The 27,051-nt window shown below is 38.1% G+C and overlaps 1 long non-coding RNA gene across 1 annotated transcript; it reads right to left on the bottom strand.

The window, feature by feature from the left end:
- Window positions 1-94: 94 nt before the first annotated feature.
- On the bottom strand, window positions 95-27,051 carry LOC135778108 (uncharacterized). Its single transcript, XR_010544410.2, has 3 exons — window positions 26,916-27,051; window positions 5,648-5,728; window positions 95-4,233 (listed from the first exon to the last, which is right to left on the bottom strand). It is a non-coding gene; the product is annotated as an uncharacterized lncRNA (long non-coding RNA).

The following is a 27,051-nucleotide window of genomic DNA, read 5'->3' on the forward strand; positions in this document are numbered from 1 at the left end:
TTGCATTAATGGATTTAAAGAGTTAAACATCTATATGCTCTTTTCCTCGTGGTGTGCCATCGAGAGCTGCCACCAAGTGGCGCTGTTTACACAGGTTTAGGTAGCGTGTTTGCATTGCTAGTCATTTCACCCAATCATACTTGAATATGGGATGTATATAGGCTAACAGCATTTCAGTCTCGCTGGTCTACTAGTCAAAACTGTGCACTAGATTTTAACATTTAGGTATAAATGCCAGATTTAAACATGGGACATGACTTACACTTGCCTATTTACAGTATCTAGCTGGGCTAGAGTTATTCTTGCATTAATTTATTGAAGTTGAATCATGATTAACCTATAGTATAATGCTCAATGCAACAAAATAACGTCATACTTGTAGTGAATTTAAGGCTATACAGTTTCCAAAAGCGATTTATCTGCCACACAGTGACACTATGTTTATTTGTTTTCAAAAGATTTTTTTTACTGAAAGAAGAGGACACAATATAAAAGATTTTCTTATTGTGAAAGATGAGAAACGTGTGATTATATTGGAGTGTCTTGCATGAGTGTCGTCTCTGCTGAGGTATTTCAGCTCTTTGTGATGTCAGCGAGTGTTCACCTGTTATTAACTAGTCTTGTTAGCAGCTGTTTAATTAATGTTTGTTTTGTGATTTAAAATATGTTTGGAGTGGGTATTAAAAAAAATAAGGGCTTTCAAGTTTCAAATACATATCTTATTGAACAAGAGTAATATAATTTAAATGGTCACAAATGGAATAAAACTTCTAAATTCACAAAATGTCTGACAGTGTTTGTACTCATTCTGCAGAGATGACGACTTTAGACCTAAACAAAATATTTTTTTATTTCATAATAATTAAGCCTGCATGATATTCGGGGGAGTGGGTGTTTAAGAGTGCGATATTTAGTTTTTTTGCAATGTGTATTACAATATGGATACTGGATGGCTTCAGCAGATGGCTTGAAAAGCTCTTTTTTTCAGAGGAATTAACTTCTGCCTTGCATTTCTTGTGTGGCGACCAGATTGCGTAATTAACTCCTCCTTTTGAATCACCATGTCTTTCACAGGGTAAAATCCTACTGAATCATTTTTTTCTACCATTATTGTTTGTGTAAAACTGGTAAAGGCATCCAAAATATTTTTATTTTTTCGGAAGAAAAATATGTTCTGCATTTGCTGTGGCGTGACTATTGCAGATGCGCACATTAACGATTTTTCTTTACTTCCGGTCAATGCGTAAACTGTATTGTGCAGGGTTAAAATAGTAATATTAATAAATAATATTAATTTATTAATTTGGCTTCAATGAGGTTAAAGAACTTTAAAAACCAAAAAATCTAAAAAAAAAATGTTAAAACAAAAATTAATTATTGTTATATAAACATTTAGTGAGAGGCACATATTTCATATTAAGAATGGAATCAAAAAATACAATATTTTTTTAAAAATGCATTTTATTTATGTTTACAAATATGGCATCTTATAAAAATGTAGAACTTTACAAAAAATAATATTTCTGTCGTATCCCATGAGAGGTTTGTACTATTTAGTGCTGTATTTATTATTTTGTTAGGAATGGTCTATTCCCTCGAAAATGTGAGGTACATTTCATTAGAACAGGTATGCCTGTCTTTTATACACCAAAAATGCTGGGTTGTTTTTAACACATGGTTGGGCAACAACAAACCAGCATGGGTTTAAGTCGCCATGACAACTAATTTATTTTAAAATATTATTAAATTTTTTATACAATTGACTTATCTATGAGCTTCAATATTTTTTAAAAAATTCGTGTGCCCTCATAAACTTCATAATCAAGAACGCAAATCTCATCCCCTCCTCAAAACGATTTCTCTTTACTTCCGGTCATACGGTGAAGTGGGTGGGAGGGGTCTGGGAGAAGATCGCAGCATTTAGCAACACGACCCAAATTCAGACGATCCAGTCAGATCCTGATGGACAAATTCAAATCCAGCCCTGCCTTATTTAATTTCAGAAGCCATTTCACTCGGATATACAGTACTGTGCAAAAGTCTTAGGCCACCACCATCAGACTTGTTGTTTTAGAAGTTTTAATGTCCATTCATAATAATTTTCCAATCTATTTTATTAAGATGCAAACAGAAAATACAGTAAATATGTCCAATTTTTTTTTAATTGTCAGGACTAAATGTCGTCTTCAGGCATCGTCAGTGTTCAGTGTGACCTCTAAACACATCTTGAGCATTTTTGAGCAGAATTAAGTAAAAAGACAAATTTCTTTAAAATTGGAGATTAGGATTTAATTTTATTTAGATTTAAGAGATCCTGCAGTTTCCTGTTATTGCTCAAGTGGAAGGTAGGTTTACCCTAAAAACTTGACATGATTGTTTACATTTTTATACAGTTTTTAATATATACACATTTTCTGTATTTTCTGGATGTATTCTATTAAAGCGACTGGGAAACAATTATATATGATCACCATAACATTGCAAAAACAACAAATCTAATTCTGGCATGGTGGCCTAAGACTTTTGCACAGTAGTGTACGTCACCACAGGGAAAATAAGGCAATCGCCACTTCTGTTTCATGGCGACTTTAATCTATAACCCAAAGGTTAATTCCATATCTATCCATATATTTTTACCAACCATGGGCTAAAACAACCCAGCATTTTTAAAGTGTAAAAGCATTTTTTTAACACCGATATTAGGGAGAACCGAATATCACTTGAGCACCATAGCTTTAATAAAAATAAGAATATTCAAACTATAAATTACAATCTAGGTCACTTATGTATTGATTTCAAAACATATGAGTGCTTGAGTAACACGGTGCAAAAAGACATTACATTACTGAACTGGCCAAAAAGGGGGTTTGGCCCTAAAGTGGGAGGTGTTTAAGAGCAGGAATTCTGCCCAGTACCTATCTCCTATTGTCTTGGTCAAATTTTGACCGGAGTGCCCCGGTGAGCAATGATGGGACTCTTTCTTTTCTTCTGCACTTCGGCCCCGAGGTCCTTCCCTCCAGTCTCGCCCGGCATTCCACTGGGCCACCAGAGAAGCTGCTTTAGAGACTGGGCTGCAGCTCCTGGGTGGCCTCTTGTGCAGGGGGCTGCAAAGGGGTGTGACGATGTCTTATTAATTGACTGGGTGTCTTGGAAGGAGTATAGGAATTTGGCTGTGCGAGAGAAAGGAGAGGAAGAACTGCCTCCGAGTCTAGTCTGTACCTCCCACTAGATCATAAACGTCAACTAGATTTTTGAAATTTTGAAAGAAAATGTGAGTGGTGCTTGCCTGTGCAGAGGTTTTCTCAAAGTAATAGTTACCAGGGTGCTGAGTGTTTTAAGCATGTTAGGTGCCTAGTTAAAATAAGGATAACTCCAAATTCTTTAGATTTACACTATAAATTAAGAGCTCATGCAAAACCCTCTAAGTGCGTCGGACATGTTTCCTTGTAAATGAGCTTTTTTTTAGACTCTTAATGGATTAACAAAGTAGTGTTTCTGAATGACCGAAGGGCCGGGATTAAGTCTTTCAACCCATGGTTGGGTAAAATTTGGGGAAACCCAATCACTGGTTTAAAAAATAAACCTTTGAATAAGTTAAAATAACTCTGCATACCCAACCATGTATTGAAACTAGAACTAGATATGCCTTTTCTAGATATATCTACAGTAGATCACCCATTTTATCATACATCAGGCAACCACTTCTAGTCCTAATACTGTATAGAGATCAGTAATAGCACCGAACCCAAAGTATAAACAATAATTATATAATGCTTGTCTCAGCACCACTAATATAAGATTTATAACTAAAATCTGAAACTCGCAGTCAAATCGATGGTGATTCGGGTTCGTACTGAAGTGGCAGAGGAGGTTTCCGTGGAGCTGGCTGTGGGAAAGGCCCGTTCAGGTTGGAGTGTTCCTGGAGTCTGTGAATGGGCCTGCTGTGGTTGAGTGTGTCAGTGGGATGTGATTGAGTGGGATGTTCTCAGGGTACGGCAGCGGGGCAGACGAGGGGGAGGTGTGTGTAGATGTGTAGTAGCTACCAATGTGGTCTTCCCCCCCATCAGTGTCTAGGGCCGTAATCCTGTTACATGTGTCCCCATTAGCTCTGACGGGAGCCTCTTTTGTCTCCCGGCGAGTCAGTCGGAGTCACCATCCAGCTTTTGCCATGTTTGCTCTGGCTTCCCACACCCAGCTGTCCCCATGGCAATCCCACACACACTTAAAGCTTATCTGTAGGTCGGAGGGTGATGAGTGAGGTGAAATAAAGAAAATTAATAGAAAGAAAGAACAAAGTATTTAAACAACTTTGTCTTAACTACAGGCTGACAGTACGTTATCATTTAATTATAAAACGGTAGTTCTTTTATTATAAATCCCAGCTATGACCCCTCACCAGCTTCTATAATAGTTCGTATAAGAACATTCTGTTACTGCTTACATTTCAGTGACACAATTCACATCGGATCAGTCATGAATAATATTCAAAATTATCATAATGTTAGTATATAACTATCATTAAAGTACCTGAATGGTCATTAAATTTAAAGTGCAGATTCACAATCTTAATGCCTATGTTACCCACAAACCATTGCGAGCGTTTTTTTTTTTGTGACATAACGGTGAATAAACGAATTAAAAAAGCAATGAACTATCACATGAAACTTTAAAGTAATGTAAAATATTGTATAAAGAAAAGCTGAAATGCAAGTAGTTATTATGATGTGTGTAAGTTGCATCTAAACAAAGATCACTTCCATTATGCATTAGTATGTCCCAGTACTTATGCACTCAAAGTATGCACTTAGTAAGTGCACGTTGAGTATAGACAAATTGGGACGCAGCATTTTTCAGGATTTTTATTTTTTTCTTTAATTTATTTTCTGATTCTCTTATATATATTTTGCCTTAACTTAGTTGTATATATTGTATATATTTAAAAAAATATATATATATATATATTTGTACTTCTTGACTGTGCATTTCACTATAAGTTGTATATGCATATAACTGTGTATGTGACAAATAAAAAAAATTATTATATCTTGAATCATATAGTAGTGGCATAAAGTGATAAACAGTTCTTCACTTTTTATTTAAATAATGCATTAAAATTTTGTATGCATGTTGCATTGGTGTGTTATGAGTATAAACTAAAGCTTTGAAAGAAATTCAAGGAGGAGGCAATAAAATACAACACGTTTACAATTAGAAAGACATGGGACAATGACCATAAACGATTTACACAAAAGATGATCAACAAACTAAATAACAGATTAAATTGTAGTCAATGTATACTTTATTACCTGTAAGCTTTTTTATTTTCTGTGCATTTTTATTTTATATTCGTATAAAACACAGATTCCCTACATGTGGTTGCTTATTTTGTCCAAAAATAAGTTTAATGTTCTATTCGTTTTATATTTAAAAGTTTAATCTAACCTAAGAGGTCATTAAAGCAAATATTGAACAAATGTTCCCCCCAGAAATCACTTTTGCACACTACTATATTTCTATGACATTAAATGATCATACTTCAAAAACAATGTTTCCATCACTCCACCATAGTACCAACTCAGTCATTTTTCTTTGGTTAAGGAAGTTTGGATGTCACTCATACTAAAGAAAGTTAAAGAAAGTATCCGACCTCCGTGTCCGCAGATCCATCATTTAGTTAGAAGGAGATCTGGATTGATGGAGCTGACCCAGGCTTGGTCAACACATCCCCCTGCACACACACACACAAACACACACACACACACACACACACACACACACACACACACACAAAGAGCCACAACGATTCTGAAATGTCGTTTCTTTTCCTTAATTTGAAGAAATATAAAGAAAATAGCAAAGGCCATGTTTGTTTCTCTGCATGTGCATCATCTTGTCTGTCCAGTTACAATATATTAGCAGTGTAATGCATTTCAATGAAAGTCATTTGGGGTGTGAGCTCGGTTGATTAAGAGTCTGGGACTTTAGAGGGTTGATTTAGTTGGCACGAATTACATTATTCTGATGTGTGTTAGGTTTACAATGTACCTTATTCGTATTCTTAGTGTACTGCTTGAACACTTGGAGGTTACCATATGGCTACATAGAGGCGGTAATGTGGCTATTTATGCAACAAATTTGATAAAGACTTTTTGAGGGCCTTAAGGGTAATTAAGTGGAAAAATGAATCGGCATTGAATAGTAAGAGTGTTCGGGTCTCACCAAACTTCACCAGAGTTTGTTTATTGTGTGTGTATGTGTGAGAGAGAGTGTGTATGTGTGCCCTCTGTGATCTGAAGTACTTTCTGGTTACCATGACAATAGCGGTCGCTGAGGGTTTGGAGAACAATCACCTGCGAGTCGCTGTACAGGTTGCTAAGGTCTGCGCAGTTCAGCCTTGAGAACAAGTAGGTCACTATATTATGTATTTTTCAAAATGGACTCCTACGACAGTGGCTAAATATGATATTAAAACCAGAAAACAACGAAAGAGTTAAAGAAATTGCGTTGCATAGTGTTTGTTAAAAGCTCATTGAAACTATACAATTCAGAAACTATAGAATTTTACATTTTCTATTTGTAATAGCAATGTGTTACTTTTTTGCAGATGCTGTTTTAGTTTTCAGGTCACATTCAGATCACGTTAACAATCACAATTTTTGTCACAAAGGAAACAACACACAGCTTACTCAGTTTCTGTCCAAACCTCTTTTTGCGTCATGCAATAAATGCCACGCACTTATTGCAAATGACCAATTACTCTCTTGAACAGTCACCCTTCACTTTGACAAACCTGGACGGCGCTCAACGCCCGTCTCTATATGGGGCTTGTTGAGACCCAGTCTCCGGCCCCTAAATGCTAGGCTGAGGGTCCCTCTCTTCTGACCTCATTTGCAATGCTAATGGTCAGGAGACAGCTGCCATCTTACATGGTACATGGCCTCTCAGAATTTCCCAAAGGGGGGAACGAGGAATTAAAAAACAAAGGCAGACGATAAATGGGTTTGCCTATTATTCCCAGGGTCTTGTGTGCGCTGGGTCCTCGAGAGCATGAATTTGAATGACAGTCGCTGAGAGAGACGGAGAACGGCGCGGTAAATAAACAAAGATGTCACCATGAATCTATAATATCGAAAACAAAACGGAAAAGTATGATTTTTAAAAGCGTGCGAGTTGAGCTCATCAGCAGAATGCTGTTGTAACAATAGCAAATAGAGAGAGAGCTCTTAATTTAGCTCTCATTCTCTCAGTCACTCAGCTCCGCTCCCATGCAGGCTATAAGTGTCTCTGTGAGTGATTGCACGAGCTCTCACCCGAGTGGAGAACACTCGTGGATATTGTGGCGAATATGACGCATATATGCATATCTGTCAGAATGGCTTTGTGATATTAGTGGTGGAAACATCTTCGTTAACTTCTGCTCATCAGAATTGGAGACGGATACGATACCCCAGCTGACGGATCAGCTCGCTTCGTGTTGCTTTTGTTAAGCTCTTTTCTTTTGGATTTGTGCAGAACACTTTAGCTGATGTTGGCTGTGAGATATTGGTAATTCGTTAATGGTGAATTATAAGCTGTTGTCGTAAAAACAGAAAACTGATGAAGTTCCTGAAGTTTAAGATACATTTGGAAGACATTTCTAAAGATACAAAAGCTGCCACTGGGAGGGTATCTTTTAAAATGGTCCTAAATATGTACACTCTTAAAATTCTGCACTGTAAAAAATACTTTGCTGCCTTAAAATTGTTTTGTTGAATCAACTCAAATTTATAAGTCATTTCAACTTACTATTATTTATCTTGACTAGAGATGATACATGCGAGTTGTAACAATTTATCAAATTAAGTTGACTTTTTTCAACTATATTTTATAAGTTATAACAACTCATGTCTTACCAAGATAAATACAAGTCAGTTGACATGACTTGTAAATCTGAGTTGATTTAACAAAAAATTTGAAGGCAGCAAATACTTTTTTACAGTGTGGGTTATTGGGTCAAAAAATGGACAACCCGATCCCGTTGGGTTGGAATTTGACATGTGCTGAGTTGCTTCAACCAAAAAAATTTTTTTAACCCTGGAGAAACCACGGGGTCAGATTTGACCAATGTTAATTGCTGCTATCCAAAATCTTCTTGGGTTCTCTAGGGTAAACCATTGTTGGGTCAAATGTATACATTTTCTGGGTTAGTAATGAATTGGTTTGTCCCTTTTTGACCAAACTAACCTAGCATTTTTAGTACCAATATGCACCTTTTATGGGGTCCTGAAGTCCTACAAGCATTCTTAAGGTAGAAAGGTGTACTTTTTTAAAGGGTACCACCACAGTGCCAGGTTTGGGATGTTTTTTTCTGAGAGTGTGTGTTCAAATAAGACCTATTTCTTTCTAGACTCTAAAAATGGCTGTGTTATTCTTAAACCATGGTCAGTAAATATTGGACAGACTTACCCAACTGCTGGGTTATTATAAACCATGGCTGCATAACAACAAACCAGAGGAGAGGGCTTTAAAAAGTAAGATGACTTTGTAACATCAACACAGCAAAAAAATATATATATATTCAAGAAAAAAATTCTTAGTATTTTTTTAAAAATTCTTAAATTAAGATGCTTTTTCTTGATGAGAAAAATGACCCAAGAAAAGAAGTCTAGTTTTTAGACCAAAAATTTCAAATTTAAGTTATTTTGTGCATAAAACAAGCAAAAAAAATCTGCCAATGGGGTAAGCAAATTTTTCTTGAATTGTTCTTGAATTTAGTGTTTAAGAAAAAATTTCAAGATTTTTTGCTTACCCTATTGGCAGATTTTTTGCTTGTTTTATGCACAAAATCACTTAAATTTGATATTTTTGGTCTAAAAACTAGTGATTTTGTACATAAAACAAGCAAATAATTTTCCAATTCAAGACTAAATTCAACACTTAATTAAAGAAAAAATCAAGAAAATTTTGCTTACCGCATTGGAAGATTTTTTTGCTTGTTTTATGCACAAAAATTATCTTACCCCATTAGCAGATTTTTTTGCTTGTTTTAAGCATATTGAATATTATATTTTTGTCTAAAAATGACTTATTTTCTTAGGTAATTTTGCTCATTAAGAAAATGCATCTTGATTTTAGAATTTTTACATATTTTTAGATAAAATACTGTAGAAAGTGAATTTTTTGCAATGTAATGAAAACTTTTATTATCAAGACATTTTCTAGTAGTGTACAACGATAATGCACAAAAGACCAAAATTTATTAAAAAAAATAAATTAGGTCAGTTTGAAAAAATTTTTTAAGTATATTTGGTGGTTTATATAAGATTAGCGCAAACAAAATATTTAAAAGTAAATGTATTTTTATGAATGGTTACAATTACATTTTCAGAAAAAGATGTGCTGATGTATAATTCACAGTAAGATCAGGAATGTGTTATTTTGATGTTATAGCAAGTAATAGTTATCTTAAAATCAAATGTAGAAAAAGCCATATTCCTGTATGAGTCTGTGTAGATATGAATGTATGCAGTGAAAGTCATAGCAACTCTTTCATTATTGTTCCAATTACGCAGCTCTCTTCAGTTCCAGCACTCTTCCCTCTTTATAATGTTTGCTCAGCCTGCAATTGGGAAATGAGGTGGAAAACGATGTGTGTATGTGACTATGACAGGGGGAGTGAGTGTGTGTGTCCTGCCCATTGATAGCACAAGTTAAAGAAAGTGTCTGTAAATGCCAAGCGCAAAACACAAGAATGTTTTATTTAAAAACTTGTTGCCCTCCTGGGGGGTTCTCGCCCTCCCTTCCCACCCTCTGGGTGTCACCGCCATAATCTAACCCCGGTACAGCACCGCCCAGATCATTATAGACTCTGATCTGGAGTCGGTGAAAGGGGGAATTAGCTTGGAACACAATCCCTGCAACCTTCGTGACCCCGACACAAAGCCGGAGCTGTTGGGGGTCCCAGTGGCCTAAACCACTCCATATGCCCGGACAAAACTGTTACAATGGCCAACACAAAGAAAACACAGTGGGAGGGACCGAGTTTCTGTGTATCTGTCTCAGAGGAATTATTTAATGTTCTGCCCATGCATTTGATCATAAATGTAGCAGCACACGCCATTGGGATTCATTTCTCTCATAAAAAACAATGTGTAAATAAAGTTAAAGGGATAACATGTTAAGCCCCTCCCTCCATATCTTTGGCATGAAGCTGCTTCCTGCTGTGTGGATGTTAAGTAGCTCTTTGTGTGTCTTAAGAGCAGGGATATCCTCTGTCCGTTCTCGTCCCCGGCACAGACGCACTGTCGCAGACACTGTACAAGTGAGAGTGACACGAGCTTGCAGCTTAGGGTGCAGCTGTATCACTTTCCAAAGGATGCGTCTGGGACATGAGAAGACTTTCACCCTGTGCTATTGTTCATGAACTCTTTTTTGGGGTCAGTCTGGGAGTGAAAGTATTTAAATGTCTATTGTCTTTCCAATACACACGGCATTTATTTTCAATACAGCGCCTGCTCTACCCTATGCAAATAGCAATTTATTGAGTTTATTGGGTGTAGCAATTTACTGAGCATTTATCAGAGTATTAATCTTCCTTTTTACAAAGAAGATATCTGCAATTTTCACCAAGGTATTGTTACCGAATAAACTGATAATTATATACATTCATTTTGTAATAAGTTGCTTTAGTATCATCCTTAACCCATCCATGGACCGACCACAAGTGTATTTTGCACTGGAACAGCTGCACACACAGGTTGTTAAACGGATTGTATGTTGAGTAATTAATATGTATGACAATTCCATCCCTAAATGGGATATAAAAGCAAAACAAAACCCAGATTTATCACTATCTATATCTCCTCTTCCTGTGTAACTATAACTATACTATAACATCATTTTTTTGGGATGTATAGTTCCATAAAGAACCTTTCACAACTGAAGAACCTTTGTAGAAAACCCCAAGAAAAAGGCTCTTTGGACTATATTAAGTAATAAAAATGGTTTGTCTAAGAATCTTTGACAGAATGGTACTTTGAGAAACCAAAATGTAATCCTGGACCACAAAACCAGATATAAGTAGCACGGATATATTTGTAGCAAAAGCCAACAATACATTGTATGGGTCAAAATAATTGTTTATTCAAAAAAAAAAAACATAGCATATTAAAGGTTATGTTCCATGAAGATAATTTGTAAATCTCCTACACTGTAAAAAGTTAAACAATTTTATGAACTTAAAATAACTTCAATTGGTAACACATAAAAATACATATTTTTGTATGAAATTATGTTTTTTCAACTTAATATTTCAAATAAAATATGTAAAAAATATTGAAAAATTTTGAAACAAAATGTAGGTGTTACCAATTGAATTATTTTTAAATAATTTAAAATTCTTTTTTTAAGTTGATCTAACTTTTCACTTCTTATAGTGTATTGTTAATAAATATATGTATAAAAAATGTATTTGTCATTACTAATACGTGTTGGTATTAGTAATGGACTTCATTTGGACAACTATATCAATATTTAGATTATATATATATATATATATATATATATATATATATATATATATATAGATAGATAGATAGATAGATAGATAGATAGATAGATAGATAGATAGATCACAGATTTTTAAATAGTTATATCTTTTAAACTGTCCTATCCTAACAGATATAACCATTAATCCTATCTACATTAATGGAAAGCTTATTTATTTAGCTTTCAGATGATGTACAAATCTCAGTTTTACAAAATTGACCCCTTTTTTATGGTCTAGGGCATTCAAGGGGGGATTTCAAACTGTGGGTCGGGACCCACTTGTGGGTTCCACAGTGGGTCGCAAAAAGGGCTTGGCTATGATATTTAATATGAAGTTATTTGGATACTGTAATAACATTTAATTTATAAAATGACTAGGAAAATAAAACTACTGAATTAAAAAAGAGAGGTTTTCCTCCTATTTAGATTTAAAAATAGACCTATTTTGGCGGGATCGTAGTATTGAAGTGGGTCACAAAATGTAAAGTTTGGGAACGTCTGTTCTAGGGTTACAAATAAATATTCTATATGGAATCGCTGTGAAGAACCTATTAAGCACATTTATTTTTAACAATTTAGAGTTTACCAGTATAAGCTGTAAAAAAGCACCATTGGCTGCAGTTTTGACTATTGCTGCAGTTAAAAGTTTGGTTACACGAGATAAAAATACAGTTTGTGCTGTAACATGCAATGGTAAACATTTCAACAATAGCATACTGCATTGACTTTTATCATTTTGAGTGTCTAATTCAGTGTCCATTATTCATCTAAAAAAATATATTTTTTTTGAGATTTCTAAACAAAAAATGGGGAGTTATATTAAGCCAGCGTTGGGTCAAAAGGTACCAACCCAACCCAGTAGGTTGTAATTTAACCTATTCTGGGTTGAAAATATCCTAGCATTTTCAAAGTGAATGTTTTCTCCCTCTTCCACCTGAACATCTTTTTTCCTAACAGATTTTTCTTTGCTAAAATAGCTTTTGGCATCCTTAGCAGGGCCATTAGGGCTCTATTTTCTGTGGAGGCTCTTTGAAACAATATGACCTATATAATATGAAAAGAACTCTACTAATAAAACTGAATTTTTAAAGCATTATTAATCCTCTTTTGTATTAAATCTTATGATATGTCAAATATATTAATTGGGTATATGGCATCGCATAATCAAAACTTCCAGTTAGCTTCCCACATTAGAAATGCAAGGTCAAGTAGACTACATGTGACCCTGTCTGTGAAATCCAGTCTGAAGTCTTATTATCTAATTATTATAAATTATGAATCAAGGTTACATTTCACAGAATGTTCTTTACATTTCATAGGATAATTAGATGTAAAAAAAGAGTAAATTACAAAAATGACTTGGTTTTCATAGACAGGGTCATAAATTTCATCATGGCAAACTGTATTCTTCACACTGGGCATACAGCGCATATTTGCAAATGTAGTCATCAAAGCAATCCATCTATACAGAAAACTGCAGAGTATACATACAAAATAATGCAAGAAGGAAAACTATGTCTGGGTGAAGTTTGATAATAATTTATCCAAAGGGCCTTACAGTGCATTATTACATCTTTATTCTGCACTGCTAGCGCAATTTTTTACAACAGTTCAATTACACCAGTTAGTACTTTAGTAAAAAGACAGAAAGTATGGTAAATTTTATAAGAGGGTTCTATCTATTTATCCATTAAACAACAAATCAAATTATAACTGGAAATTAAAAGCTCACCTCAGAGCTTAATAAAGGCTGTATGATACAATGTATAAAAAGCTTATACCCTTAATATTATATCTGTTTGATAATTAGACCCCAAGAGCAGCCCATGTTTACCCTTTCCTCTTCCTCTCTCTTTCGCTTTTTCCCATCTCTCCTCTTCAACCCTTTCTTAATAGAAGGCCCCCAGCTGTGCATCGGGTAGGATCAGAGGCTGCCTCTATTAGCCGGGTCCATTTGTTGAGCGATTGAATCGCTCTCATCCCTCTTCTCCAGTATGGCCTCTAACCCCCTCTCTCTCTACCTTAGCCTGCCAGAAGGGCCTCTCAGCGCTCAAAACACAATGGAGCCTGATAGAGGCCGTCTCCCTGAAGCAAACCAAATGCAGGACGACTAAGTGTGTGTGAGAGAAAAAACAGAGAGAGAGAGAGAGATGAAACATATGATTCTATTACGGCTATTTCATTTCAAGATACCATGCAGAGGTGAATTTCTGAGATTCAGCAGAAAGGAAGCTGTTGACGAGTTGTTGTTCACTTACAATCCAGCAGGTGGCATACTTGCACAAGCTCAGGGACTAGAGCTCATTTCAGTCTCTCTCTCTCTCTCTTCTGTTTTCCTGTATCTCTCAACCTCACTTTTAAGAGTGCTGCATATAGGTACTCCTGTTTTACAAGTATCCTCATCACCGAACCGGTCTACTATTCAACAGTCGTACACTAAGCTCTCTTGCTTTCTCCCCCTCTCTCGTGCTTTATCTTCTGTACCGCCATGCATGAAGTGGACACATTCCTGTTTCTATACTATGAGAGGACATTGCACACCGACGTACTTTGACAATCCCAAAAGTTATTACATTGGTGTCATCAATCTACGTTTTGTATTAATACATCAGCTAGCATGTTCGTGTTGGCGATCCATCTCGAAAACTGGAGGAGACATCAAGATGGTTCGAAGATGCTCTCTCTCCCTTCACTCTCTTCTTCGCCCCAACCCATATATTCACATCCTCTCATATTCTGACCTGCACTCAAGAGAAACGTTTCTTCTTGAGGAGGGATGGCAACGAGGTGTTCTGCATGGTTGCATCTGAATGTCCCTTTTTTCCAGTTTTGAGGGGCTCACTTGACCGCCCCTTTCTGGCACGCTGAGAGACGGAGGAAAGAGGTTAGAGAGCCGCTTAAAGCTGTCAGTCACTCGCTCGCTGACTCCGATCTGTTGGGAAGCAAGCAAACGGCTTCCTGCATCTCTCAGCGTGGCATCGTAACACGCACGAGGAAGACTGACATTGGCGTTTTATTCAAAGCTGGGGACATTTCTTAAAACTTTGATGTCTCTGAAATTTAATGACGTAGCCATTTTCCTACTATGTGGATGTATTGCTTTCCCTCAAAACCTGTTTTCGTTGTTCTTGGCTGTGAATGAGGTCTCATCCTCCGCGGTGCCCTTTGATCATGGCCGTTTGTTCTGGCAGACTCCATCTCCATGGAGATGAAGAAAACCTCCCGTTCCCGCTCACAAAAATAAACCTACCTGGCCTTGCCTGAAATCGGTCCTTTAATTGATTTCGCGAGGCATGCAAATAGTTGTGCGCTAATGGATCCTATGTTTTGTGTACATTATGCAGTAAATCTGTCCATTCCCCGTCTGACGCAACCCGGTAACCTTCGTAGCATAAAAACCTAAATCTTTCATTCAAATCTATAGAAACACTGGCCTTGGAGAGCAAACATTAAGGGCTCTTTTCTGTCACTTGTCAAAGGCCTCACCGGGCCTTGACCCACATAACCATTAGGAATCCTCGTCCTTTGTTTAGGAAAGGCATTTATTTTTCCACCAGTCTCCAGCACACTGATGATAACAGACCAGAATTCTGAGGTAATTTACAGCTGATTGTGCTTCATCCACGCGAGGCAGGAATTGAATGGTTTACATGTTTCCATCTTTCATTGTGCCGGTCCGTGTAGGCTGGTAATTTGTCTACTTTTCGCACCTCAAGCTCATCACCAAGCTCGTCTTTTTTATGAGCCGTTAAAAATGCACGTTGAAAGCCTGCATTCCTTTAGGAGTCTGGAGAAAAACAACCACCAGCAAAAATGCGGCTTCATTCAATACATTTTTCTAAGAATTCAAGTACCAATTAACCCTCCAAATCAGTCATCTGCATTTTTATTGCCTTTATCTTAGTTGGAATGCGTGTATGAGGCCGTATGGTATAACATTGTTTCACTATTAAGCTACCGTAGTTTAAAGGTGACACAAACTTGAACATTTCGTTTGCTAATTGAATTAACAGCGCTGTTGACTCGGGCGGAGTCGAAGCCATCTTAAGCGGGGGTAGCTTTGAAACTTTTAAATTGCACCTTCAACTGGCCTTTGCTAACTCCTCGACTATCTCTGATTGTGATTTGGTGTGGCTGCAGGGGCGGATGGATGTGGGTGTCTCCGATGGAAAAAGACAATACAATTAAATGATTAACGCGCAACAGGGCCACCGACAATTAAAACTATTATGGAAATTAAAATGACATTATGTCACAGCGGAGAGTTGATGATACCCGTGTCGTCTTTTAAAAGCAATTTTCATAATTCCAATAATTGAAATCATAGCATATTCATTCATTTACCGGGTGAGGGGGGCTAAGAGCGGCCACTAATGAAACCCAATCATTAGCATCCAAACAAAGTAATTGGCTAGTCCTTTATCTTCAGAAATAGGTGACAAGGCACAATCACCCCCCTCCATCAGAATGCAAAAACAAGTAATTAAACCGGAGACAAAGATGAGCCCAGCTCGCTGTTCGTGCACGGTGCACGTTTGAAAACAGCACTGATTGCCTTGATTAGAGACCTTACTGTATCCTCTGATTTTGTTTATGGTTATACTTTTAGGGATGGGGTGCAGTGGGGTTGGAAAGGGATGTGTTTGTGTATGAACGAGAAGGTGTAAGCGTTATCTGTATGGTGTTATATGCTAATTGAATCCCTGATGATGTTTGTTGGATGCTCTCATTAACGTCTTAAGTGTGATTTATACTTCTGGGTAGGACCTGTGCCGTTGCCTCTATACTGTAGGCTGCGCATCAGTTTACATTTATACATCTGCGTCGTTGCAGCATCGACGTGCATTTAAACGCAGATCGCTAGTAGACATTTTATAGTATCAAGGCAAATGCGACGCAAATTTTTTTTACCTGACGGGAGGGGTTCTTGCAGACCAATCACTGCACTTGCCGTCTCCATAGAACTGATGGGTTGCTACATTTTTGGAGAAGTGCGCATCAGGCTATGCACAGCCTATGGCATAGCTAGATCCTATGTAGAAGTATAAATTGCCTTGTATGCTGGGAGTGGAACAGCTGATGGACCAAACTCCAAACGAACAATATTTTGGTTGACAGATGAGCAAAATGGGTTGTTTAATGGTTGATTGTTAAGGTATTACACTCCTTTAAATCTAAATTTTTTTGTTTACAGCCTTGAAAACGAACACAAAGGTCCTGTAGCTCAGCTGGTGGATCCCTACGGTTGTAGGTTTGATTCCTCCACAACATACATACTGATAAAAATCTATAGCTTGAATGCACTTTAGTTGCGTTCGATAAAAGTGTCTGTCAATTGGATAGATGTAAATCAATGTTGACTTGATCCTGCCATTCGGTCATTACTCATTTTACACATCTCTTGCCTCTGCTTCATTTCCTCTGCCACTTAAAACTGCTACAGTTACTCCAGTTCTCAAAAAACCAAACCTTAACCCATCAGTTCACTCTAATTATCGTCCTATTTCAAATTTACCATTTATAGCCAAATTACTGCCTCCCAGCTTCAGTCTTTTCTGGATGAAACAAAAATCTTTTTGAGCCTTTTCAGTCTGTGCCCGTATTCATTAACATCTTAAGGCTAAACGTAGCTCCTAACTTCCTGATTTAGGAGAAATGCTAAAATATAATAATAGTCCTAATTATAGGACTCCAAAATTTTTGCTCTTAGAGGATTTTTGCACTAAAACTCCTAAATATGTAAAAAGTTAGGGATAGTCAAAAGGGCTCCCTAAGAACAAAGCACAAACAATACTAAAATGGCTACTGCCTTTTTGTTATATACAAGTTGGGTAAGAAGAAAGAAAATGGTTCTTTTATGGAATCGTTGTGAAGAACCTTCTATAGCATATTTTTAAGAGTATAGACCCTTTTACAGTCCACGTGATCCAATAGCCTGCACGTGCATTTTGGCAACAGAAGTGTTGTTGTTCCCCAGTGGTTCTAACGTTTTAGCAACTCAAAAAGTTTATTAAAAGGGTTTCAACAGCATCAAAATGTCTGGTTGTTGCATTTGGTTGCACTAATATAATATACGTATATACGTATATATGTATCTGGCAACTTTCTATTTGGCCATCTGCTAACTTCGTCTATCCACTCCACTATAGTACACAGATCTGGTAGCTGTGTTGAAAAAGTTGATAAAGTCAACTTTTTAAAATAACGTTCTCTGTCTGTGTTGCTTCACTGCTGATTATCGCCATACTTCCGTTGCCAAAATGCGTACGCATACGCTGCCACGTCATCATTGTGTACAAACAGTAAAAGGGTCTATAGGCATATCTGACAAATATATAAAATGCAGACATGTAAAAGGGTGTAAATTAGATAACGATTTACTTCTTTAATTACTAAAACTTAGAATATATTTTACAATCATACACTGTCAGAAAAAAGGTACAGAAATGTACCATTTCTGTCGCTGGTGGTATCTTAAGGTTCCATTTTGTACTTTTAACAGGTATACCTTTACATTACTGCACTTTAAGGAAGCGGAGATCATTCCGCAGCATAAAAGAATATTGCGTCATGTGCTCATTTAAGCTTATAATAAACAAAAATGCCCACGCGTCACCCCAACAAGATATATCGTTCAGCTCCTCAAAATGCATATTAACAATCACGATGAGAAATGTCTGAAAACTGTATTAAAGCAGAGATCAGGGAGCTCGTCAAATATCCACTCTGAAGCTGAGATCACTCACCAGCATAGAACGGCGCGTCACACGCTCCTTTATAGTCTTAAAATAAACAAAAATGCACATGAGTGGTTTCTGGAAAGAGAAATAATAAATAATATGCAAACTTCAGACGCTGCGTAGAATAGAGGGCAGGACTTTCAACAGGTCACGTGTCTTTCCGGGACCTTGTAGATGCCGGCTATTCATGGCAGTGTGAATGAAAAAAAACCTAACGATCCCGGAAAAATCCAGGATGCATTTTCCGTGTATTTTCCAGAATGTCTGTGTGAAAAGGGCTTTAGTAAAAATTGAATGGGTTTTAGGAGGGTGGTTTCCAACCACTCTCATTTCTGGTGACTTTGGCTCTACCTCAATACTTCAGTCTCAGCTCTGCCTTTGGTATTGTTTTTCACAATAAATTTTTCTTATCGGTCTTATGTAGGTATTTCTGGTGCTGCCCTCACTTGGTTTTCACTTTTACTTGGAATTTTACATTTCAGTGGGGGATTTCAATCTTCTACTCTTTCATTTCTATGCCTATGACAAAATTTTGCTTTTTTTTGCTCCACCCAAAATAAAAGATTTTTAATTGTGTAGGTGAAGTATAATATGACTCAAATCCAATTTTTCAAATCTAAATGTGGACATAACTGAAATTACCATCACTGGTACCCCTTGACTATACCAGCAAAATTGGCCAGGATTTCACCTGTGAGATAGATGGTACTCACATCACACCTACCTAAACCATGAAAAAAAATACTGTATGTGTCATTTTTAATCCTTCTTTTTCTGTCGAGGCGCACATGAATTCTATCACCAAAAACATACTTTTTTCACCCACCTCAAATTGTCCAGCATGATCCCTTCATTAGTGCCAAAGATGCTAAAACAAGGATTCATGGATTTGCGTCATTGCGTCTTGATTACTTACCCTTATGGTTACTAGAATGCCGTTCTCATTGGTTTACCTGCCAGTTCTAAAGCAAGATTGCAATGTATATTTAAAACTCTGCTGCAAGAAAACTCACCCACAACAAACGTTCAGCTCACATCACACCTATTTTATTTGATCTCCACTGGTTACCATTGCATTACCGCATTAAGTGCAACATATTACTGCTCACTTACAAACCTCTACATGGCGTGGCCCCCTGCTATTTTTGTAATCTGCTTCTGCCATACACACTGACTTAATCACTTCTGTCTTCTGACTCTGGCCTTCTCTCTGACCATAGGTTTCCCTTTTCCTCTATGGGCAGTAGACCATTTAGTGTTTTCTCGCCTAAATTTTCTTTCCTGGTCAAAACCTATTTGTTTCTGAATGTTTTCTTTCTTACATGTTCTGTATTCTGTTATTGTGCTAATAATGATGTGTTATGTACAACACTGTTCATGTGCTAATGCAGGGGTCACCAATTCTGGTCCTGGAGGGCCGGTGTCTCTGCAGAGTTTAGCTTCAACCCTAATCAAACACACCTGAAGCACCTTAAATATCTGCTTCAGGTGTGTTTTGTTAGGGTTGGAGCTAAACTCTGCAGAGATTGGTGACCCCTGTGCTAATGTGATGCCATTTGTCTGTCCTTGCATTTTCTTCATTCTAATCTCCTGTAATATCATAATCTATAGCCTTTACTGCTGTCTGTTTAGCCCTTTTTATAGAAGCTACTTTGTAAAACATACTTAAGCTATGGAAAGGCACTCAATAAATAATATTAATTATTATTATTATTACAACATTCCATGCAGCTGTTGTAAGACATACAACTGTTCATATGTTTCATGTTAAGAGCTTTGAATGACTGACACATATAAGAGGTATGAGGCGTAAGGTTAAGAGGACAGGCCCAAAAGAAAAGAAGAAGGGCCTTGAGAAAGACAGTGGAAGGAAAATGTGGCCATGGATATAAGAAGTCTTAAGAAAGAAATGTGCTTAAACTCGCCGTTTTACCTCCTACCCCCTCCTTCCAGCGCCTAACTTTTTTCAGCAGGGCATTTTTTCTGCCCTGCACCCTGAAGCCCATTATCTGGCCCTTCCGAGGGAGAGAGTCAACAACATAATGCAAGAGGCCTGACACAAAGCATTTCTCAACAACAGGACCTCCTTTTTCTCATTAACGCCCTCTGTTGCTTCTTCTCCTGCATCCTCATCTTGAGCTACCCTTTTTCCATCCTCTTCACTGCCATACTGGTGTAACCTTTTGCTCGTTGGAAAGCTTTTTATGAAGTTGAAGAGAGGTTGCACCTCATGGTCCTTCCTTATCCCACAGTTATAAGCTTCTTTGATCATTGCACCAAAAAACGTCACTTCTCTAATTCTTCCGATGGTGCACTTCTTGACTAAAACGCAGCAATGAGTTTCTTTTCTGGCACTTTGAATCTTCTCTAATATTTCTTTCTTTACTATCCTTGGGTGTTTTTTTTCTCAGGTTGGCCAGGAGAATTGTTTTACATTTGATCCCACCCTGTGGTAGACTAAGAGTGTATGTGTGTGTATGAATTTTGGTTGTCGCTGATGTTCCCATTATCAGCATGTTCTCCCCCACCCCACCCCACCAAATGGCACTGTAGAATGACCCAGGCCATGGATAAATGCAAAGGAAAGAAAAGACAAGAAATTCTGTTTCCACCCTCCAATGGACGAACGAGACTGGGGGCAAGGGCGAAGAGAGAGACAGAAAGAAAGAGACGGGCACATTCACAGTGTGTTCTAACACAAGCATAACTGCGAGAGCATTCACATGCAGTTTTTGTAAGATTTGAGATTTGACAAGGCTTATCCTTGTCCCAGACTAAAATGCATGTTTGAGCTGTCTTAAAAAAATGTGACATTGACACATCTTGACATATATCAATGCCATTGTTTTGTCTCAAGATGAACACCAGTATTGTTTTATAAGCTATGTTTGTAAAAACTGCTTCCTAATATAACTAAGGCCTAGTCCAGGATATGTCTAAACCCTGTACTGAAACGTTCCAGGGGAACACACATACTGTTAAAAATGGCCTTGAAATTATAAAAAATTCAAAGTAAGATACTTTTGGCATTATGTTAGAAACCTTATCTACAAATTTCACGGATATCAGTAGTTGTTGGGATCTCAGGATAATTGAAAAAATTTGTCCAACAATTTGGATGTCCTCAAATGTCAAGGTAGTACACAGAACACAATTATGGGCTTTTTATTAAGAATTGAACAAGTAGTAAACATGATATCACATGATCCAGTGAACCTATGGCTGAACGAAAACCTTTTAGATTTCTCTCAAATACTGAAAAAAATAGACCCTTTATGTACTGAGTAGGAGTCATGGTCGTGTATTGGATTTATGTTTCTTCTATAATGCCTGATAGCTGTGGCCAATTGACTATATTTATAATTATATATTTAATTAACTCTTGCTGAGTGGTTCTTTACTGTGGGGACAGTGGAAGAGTAACTGCAAAATTCTACAGTTTACCCTAAGCTTCCTGTCTTGGCCAAGATTGCCGAACCCGAGTCCCCTGAGCTTCCTGTCACGGCCAAGATGGCCGAACCTGAGTCCTGTGAGCTTCCTGTCACTGCTAAGATGGCCGAATGTGAGGACCCTGAGCTTTCTGTCATGGCCAAGATTGCTGAACCTGAGTCCCGTGAGTTTCCTGTCACGGCCAAGATGGCAAAACCTGAGTCCCTTGAGCTTCCTGTCATGGCCAAGATTGCCGAACCATAGTCCCCTGAGCTTCCTGTCACGGCCAAGATGGCTGAACCTGAGTCCCTTGAGCCTCCTTGTCACGGCCAAGATTGCTGAACCTGAGTTCCTTGAGCTTCCTGTAACAGCAAAGATGGCTGAACCAGAGTCTCCTGAGCTTCCTGTCATGGTCAAGATTGCTGAACCCGAGTCCCCTGAGCTTCCTGTCACAGCCAAGATTGCCGAACCCGAGTCCCCTGAGCTTCTTGTCACGGCCAAGATGGCCGAACCTGAGTTCCTTGAGCTTCCGGTCACCTGCAAGATGGCTGAACCCGAGTCTCCTGAGCTTCCTGTCATGGCCAAGATTGCCGAACCTGAGTCCTGTGAGTTTCCTATCACGGCCAAGATGGCAAAACCTGAGTCCCTTGAGCTTCCTGTCATGGCCAAGATTGCCGAACCTGAGTCCTGTGAGCTTCCTGTCACTGCTAAGATGGCCGAATGTGAGGACCCTGAGCTTTCTGTCATGGCCAAGATTGCTGAACCTGAGTCCCGTGAGTTTCCTGTCACGGCCAAGATGGCAAAACCTGAGTCCCTTGAGCTTCCTGTCATGGCCAAGATTGCCGAACCATAGTCCCCTGAGCTTCCTGTCACGGCCAAGATGGCTGAACCTGAGTCCCTTGAGCCTCCTTGTCACGGCCAAGATTGCTGAACCTGAGTTCCTTGAGCTTCCTGTAACAGCAAAGATGGCTGAACCAGAGTCTCCTGAGCTTCCTGTCATGGTCAAGATTGCTGAACCCGAGTCCCCTGAGCTTCCTGTCACAGCCAAGATTGCCGAACCCGAGTCCCCTGAGCTTCTTGTCACGGCCAAGATGGCCGAACCTGAGTTCCTTGAGCTTCCGGTCACCTGCAAGATGGCTGAACCCGAGTCTCCTGAGCTTCCTGTCATGGCCAAGATTGCCGAACCTGAGTCCTGTGAGTTTCCTATCACGGCCAAGATGGCAAAACCTGAGTCCCTTGAGCTTCCTGTCATGGCCAAGATTGCAGAACCATAGTCCCCTGAGCTTCCTGTCACGGCCAAGATGGCTGAACCAGAGTCCCCTGAGCTTCCTGTCACAGCCAAAATGCTGAACCTGAGTCCCCTGAGCTTCCTGTCACAGCCAAGATGGCCAAACCTGAGTCTTTTGAGCTTCCGTCACTGCTAAGATGGTCAAACCTGAGTCCCTTGAGCTTCCTGTCACGGCCAAGATGGCTTAACCAGAGTCCCCTGAGCTTCCTGTCATGGCCAAGATTGCCGAACTTGAGTCCCCTGAGCTTCCTGTCACAGCTAAGATGACTGAATCCGATTCCCCTGAGCTTCCTGTCACAGCCAAAATGCTGAACCTGAGTCCCCTGAGCTTCCTGTCACAGCCAAGATGGCCAAACCTGAGTCTCTTGAGCTTCCGTCACTGCTAAGATGGTCAAACCTGAGCCCCTAAGCTTCCGGTCATGGCCAAGATGGCGGAACCTGAGTCCCTTGAACTTCCTGTCGCGGCAAAGATGGCCGAACCTGAGTCCCTTGAACTTCCTGTCACGGCCAAGATGGCTAAATTTGAGGTCCCTGTGTTCTATGTCCCAGCTAAAATGGCCGCAGCCTGGCTTTTCTGCCCACGACAGTGCTCCACGGCCAAGACCTGCCATTGCTCTATGGCCCAGGCCCACCATTGGTCCATGGCACAGGCTCACGATTGCTTAACAGCCCAGGTCCTCCAGTGCTCCAGGGCCAAGGTCCTCCAGTGCTTCTCCGCCCAGGTCCACCACTGCTCCACGGCTCTCTGCTTTACGGTCTAGGTCCTTCAGTGCTCAACAGTGTAGGTCCACCTGTGTTTCATGCCCCAGGTCCTAAGGTTGTCTATAATTGTTATTATACTTTTTTTAAATTATTGTTCCTAAATGTATAATTTTCAAATGTTAGTTTTGTGGTAAAGTTGTTTTATACTTTTAAATGATTTAAGGATTATATGTTTAATGCCACTCAAATAAACAAACAATCAGCATAACACAGGGAGGGAGTGCATTAAAACTTATTTGGCAACTAAACAATGATTGGTGGTACCACCTGATATTTTTTGTGAAAGTTGTTCTTAAAAATATTGTGAAATAAATCGTTAAAAGTTAATTTATACTGATCCAAGAAAAAACCAACAAGAGATTTTTTTAATTTAAAACATATTAGTTTGTTGGATCAGTGTAAATAAAATCTGAAGATCTTTTCATGTGAAAGGCAGGAATTAAAATGGCTGTATATCATCTTCATTTTTGTTATTTTTTAACTCAACAACAAAAATGAAATCCAAATAATAATAATACAAATCTTTCATACAATTCATACAATTTATGAATGATTTCCTTGAGAACTTTTGAATAATTTATAATTTAAAGTGTGTTTTTCCTGATCATGCCTTAACTTGCCATCTGCCTGAATGATTTTAGTATTTTCCACAAAGCAGCATTAAAACTTACTTTCTTAATTTAACAACAATTAAACTCAGTTTCACCACATCTGCCGTCATCTCCTCCCTTTGTGCATTCAAAACCTTTTCTTAATCCTTCTTTAAAACTATTATCATCAAACACCTGACATTACATGTTTTGAAAGACAAAAGTCCACCATAATGGAGACGGACAAAGAGCCCCATGTTATACCTGCATGAGTGAATGCTTTTTAATTGCTGGTGATTTTCACTTGTTGGTGTTTTGCACACCTGAAACAAACTCCGAAAAGTCACCAAAGAGCCATGCTGAAAGAAACTGAGTTGAGAGTAAAAAGGGAGGCTGAAAGAATGTGTTTGATTGCAGCTAGTCCTAGTTATGGTTTAGTTGGTCGTGTTAAGCAGTTGGTCCATTGTGTTCTTTGTGCATTCCTGAGTGTTGCGGCGCATTGAAGTGCAAGAGAGAGGGGAAAATGCGTGCACTGACATTCTCTAATCAAATACAGCAATCAGTAGACTCAAACCAGCATTACACCATTTACAATCCCTTTTAATTTATAATCAAAAATTGAACGGGAGAAAGAGTGGGGGGTGAGGAACAGAGTGACAGACACAGACAGGTCATTACATCTCTCTTTACTGGCCCGATTAGAGCAATGAAGAATTAATCAGTGGCCATTAGACTGTATTTACTCACCACTGTAGGGGTTGTGATCAGACCTACATTTCGCCTGACACTACCTCTCTCTGTTTCCACTGTCTTTTTCTATGATGTCTGTGGTAGACAATCAGATAGTTCTCCTTGACCTTTTTAATGGAGGTCAGATCAGAGGCAAGTGTATTGTATGTGTGCATGTTATGATATTATAACATGGCAACATGAGCTATATATGATTTATTGTATTTTTCATAATCAGAGCAGCTGCTTACGAACCAATCACAATGAGGCTGTTCCAAAAGGCAGACAGTAACATTATTTTGGTAATGGAGAAAATTGTCAAATAGTTAAAAGTATTTAAAAATCAATGTGTTATGTATTTAAAACAAAACTTGTTTTTATAAGTTATGTGATCATATAACAGGTAAAAACTTAAAATACTAGGTTGAATTGATTTTGCAAAACCATGTTGTTTTAACTGTAGAGGTAAAAATTATGGATTGCAGCTTTAAAGAGCACATATTGTCCGATTCACATTTTTACATTTCCTTTGGTGTGTAAGTGTGTATTAGTACATGATAACGATATGCAAACGGTACAAACCCCAAAGTAAACGATGAGGCGAGTTATCGTCTCCAACGTAAATCTCTTTTCTTGGACTACAACAAACACACAGATTGCAGGCAACAGTTAACTTCCTGGGATTGGTGATGTAGAGAAGAACGACATTATTATGATTCCTCCCGCTTGGACTCACAGACTGTAAATTAACTCCTGTAAGCACTGCATTGGATAATTTCAAACATGGTAAGCAGCGTCACATTTCTGGCTGTCGTCAGCGGTATTCAGGCCAATCACAGCGTACAGATTAGCTGGCCAATCATGAACACAGCGCTTTTAAAATCAATGAGTTTTGTACAAAATCTGGAGGTACAAAAATGTACGGTATGTGGAAAATAATGTGTTTTTTGAACATAAATCACGCAAACACATTGTATTACACCAAATATACAAAATAACATTGTTTTTAGCAATGAAAAAGGTGCACTTAAGCAATACCCCAGGGATTCCTTGTTTTTAGCTGTTATTATTACATTATACAGTGAACCTTTTTGTTATTTTGTATTTGTACACTGTAAAAAGTTTTTTGCTGCCTTAATTTTTTATTTTATTTTTTTCTGAGTTGAATCAACTCAGATTTACAAGTAATTTTAACATAGCCTACTATTATTTATCTAGACTAGAGATGAGTTGTTATAATTGATAAAATATAGTTGAAAGAGGTCAACTTCATGTTATAAGTTGTAGCAACTCACCTCTTGTCATGATAAATAATAGTAGGTTGACATGACTTAAGGCAGCAATAAAAACATATGATTTATTCAATTCCACAATATGTGTAACCTTTTTACAGAATAAAAAACAGTACCCTGTTCATGAAAAAGCCAGTTAATGTCATTTTGATGGCAATGACCAGGATATGTTGTTGTTTTTTTTGCTGCTGTTTTGCTAGTGAACATCAGCTAAACCAGCATAGACCAGCATAATTCCTATGCTTTGCATTGTTCTTTTGAGATATAAACTAAGGATTTACATGCTTCTTCAGGAAATCTGTGATGTTGTGCAGTTTGTACGATCAAACGATCAAACCTTAACTATGCAGTAAACACTTAAATTACCAAAAACATACCATAAAAGTAAAACTGTTTGATCTTTCATTAGTATGGGAGATCTGGGGCAAAAGTACCGCGGGACGAAAGTAACAAAGCGATTTTTCTCCGAGCCCTGATAACATTTGCATCCCAAACTATGACAACATCTTTAGCACACAAACCCTTGACAGAGCTGACAAATATCGCGTTTTTTACTCACCGTTTTCCGCGTATAGATCCAGAGTAGATGTTTTCAACCATGATAAGTAAATTCATAAAGCGGTCCCTTTTTTCTTATAACGCGTTGTGTTTTTCGTTTGTATGTGTTACAGTACTGATCAATCTACAGGTTATTT

Source organism: Paramisgurnus dabryanus, chromosome 17 (assembly GCF_030506205.2).
Source record: "Paramisgurnus dabryanus chromosome 17, PD_genome_1.1, whole genome shotgun sequence".
In the NCBI taxonomy this organism is placed as follows: Eukaryota; Metazoa; Chordata; class Actinopteri; order Cypriniformes; family Cobitidae; genus Paramisgurnus; species Paramisgurnus dabryanus.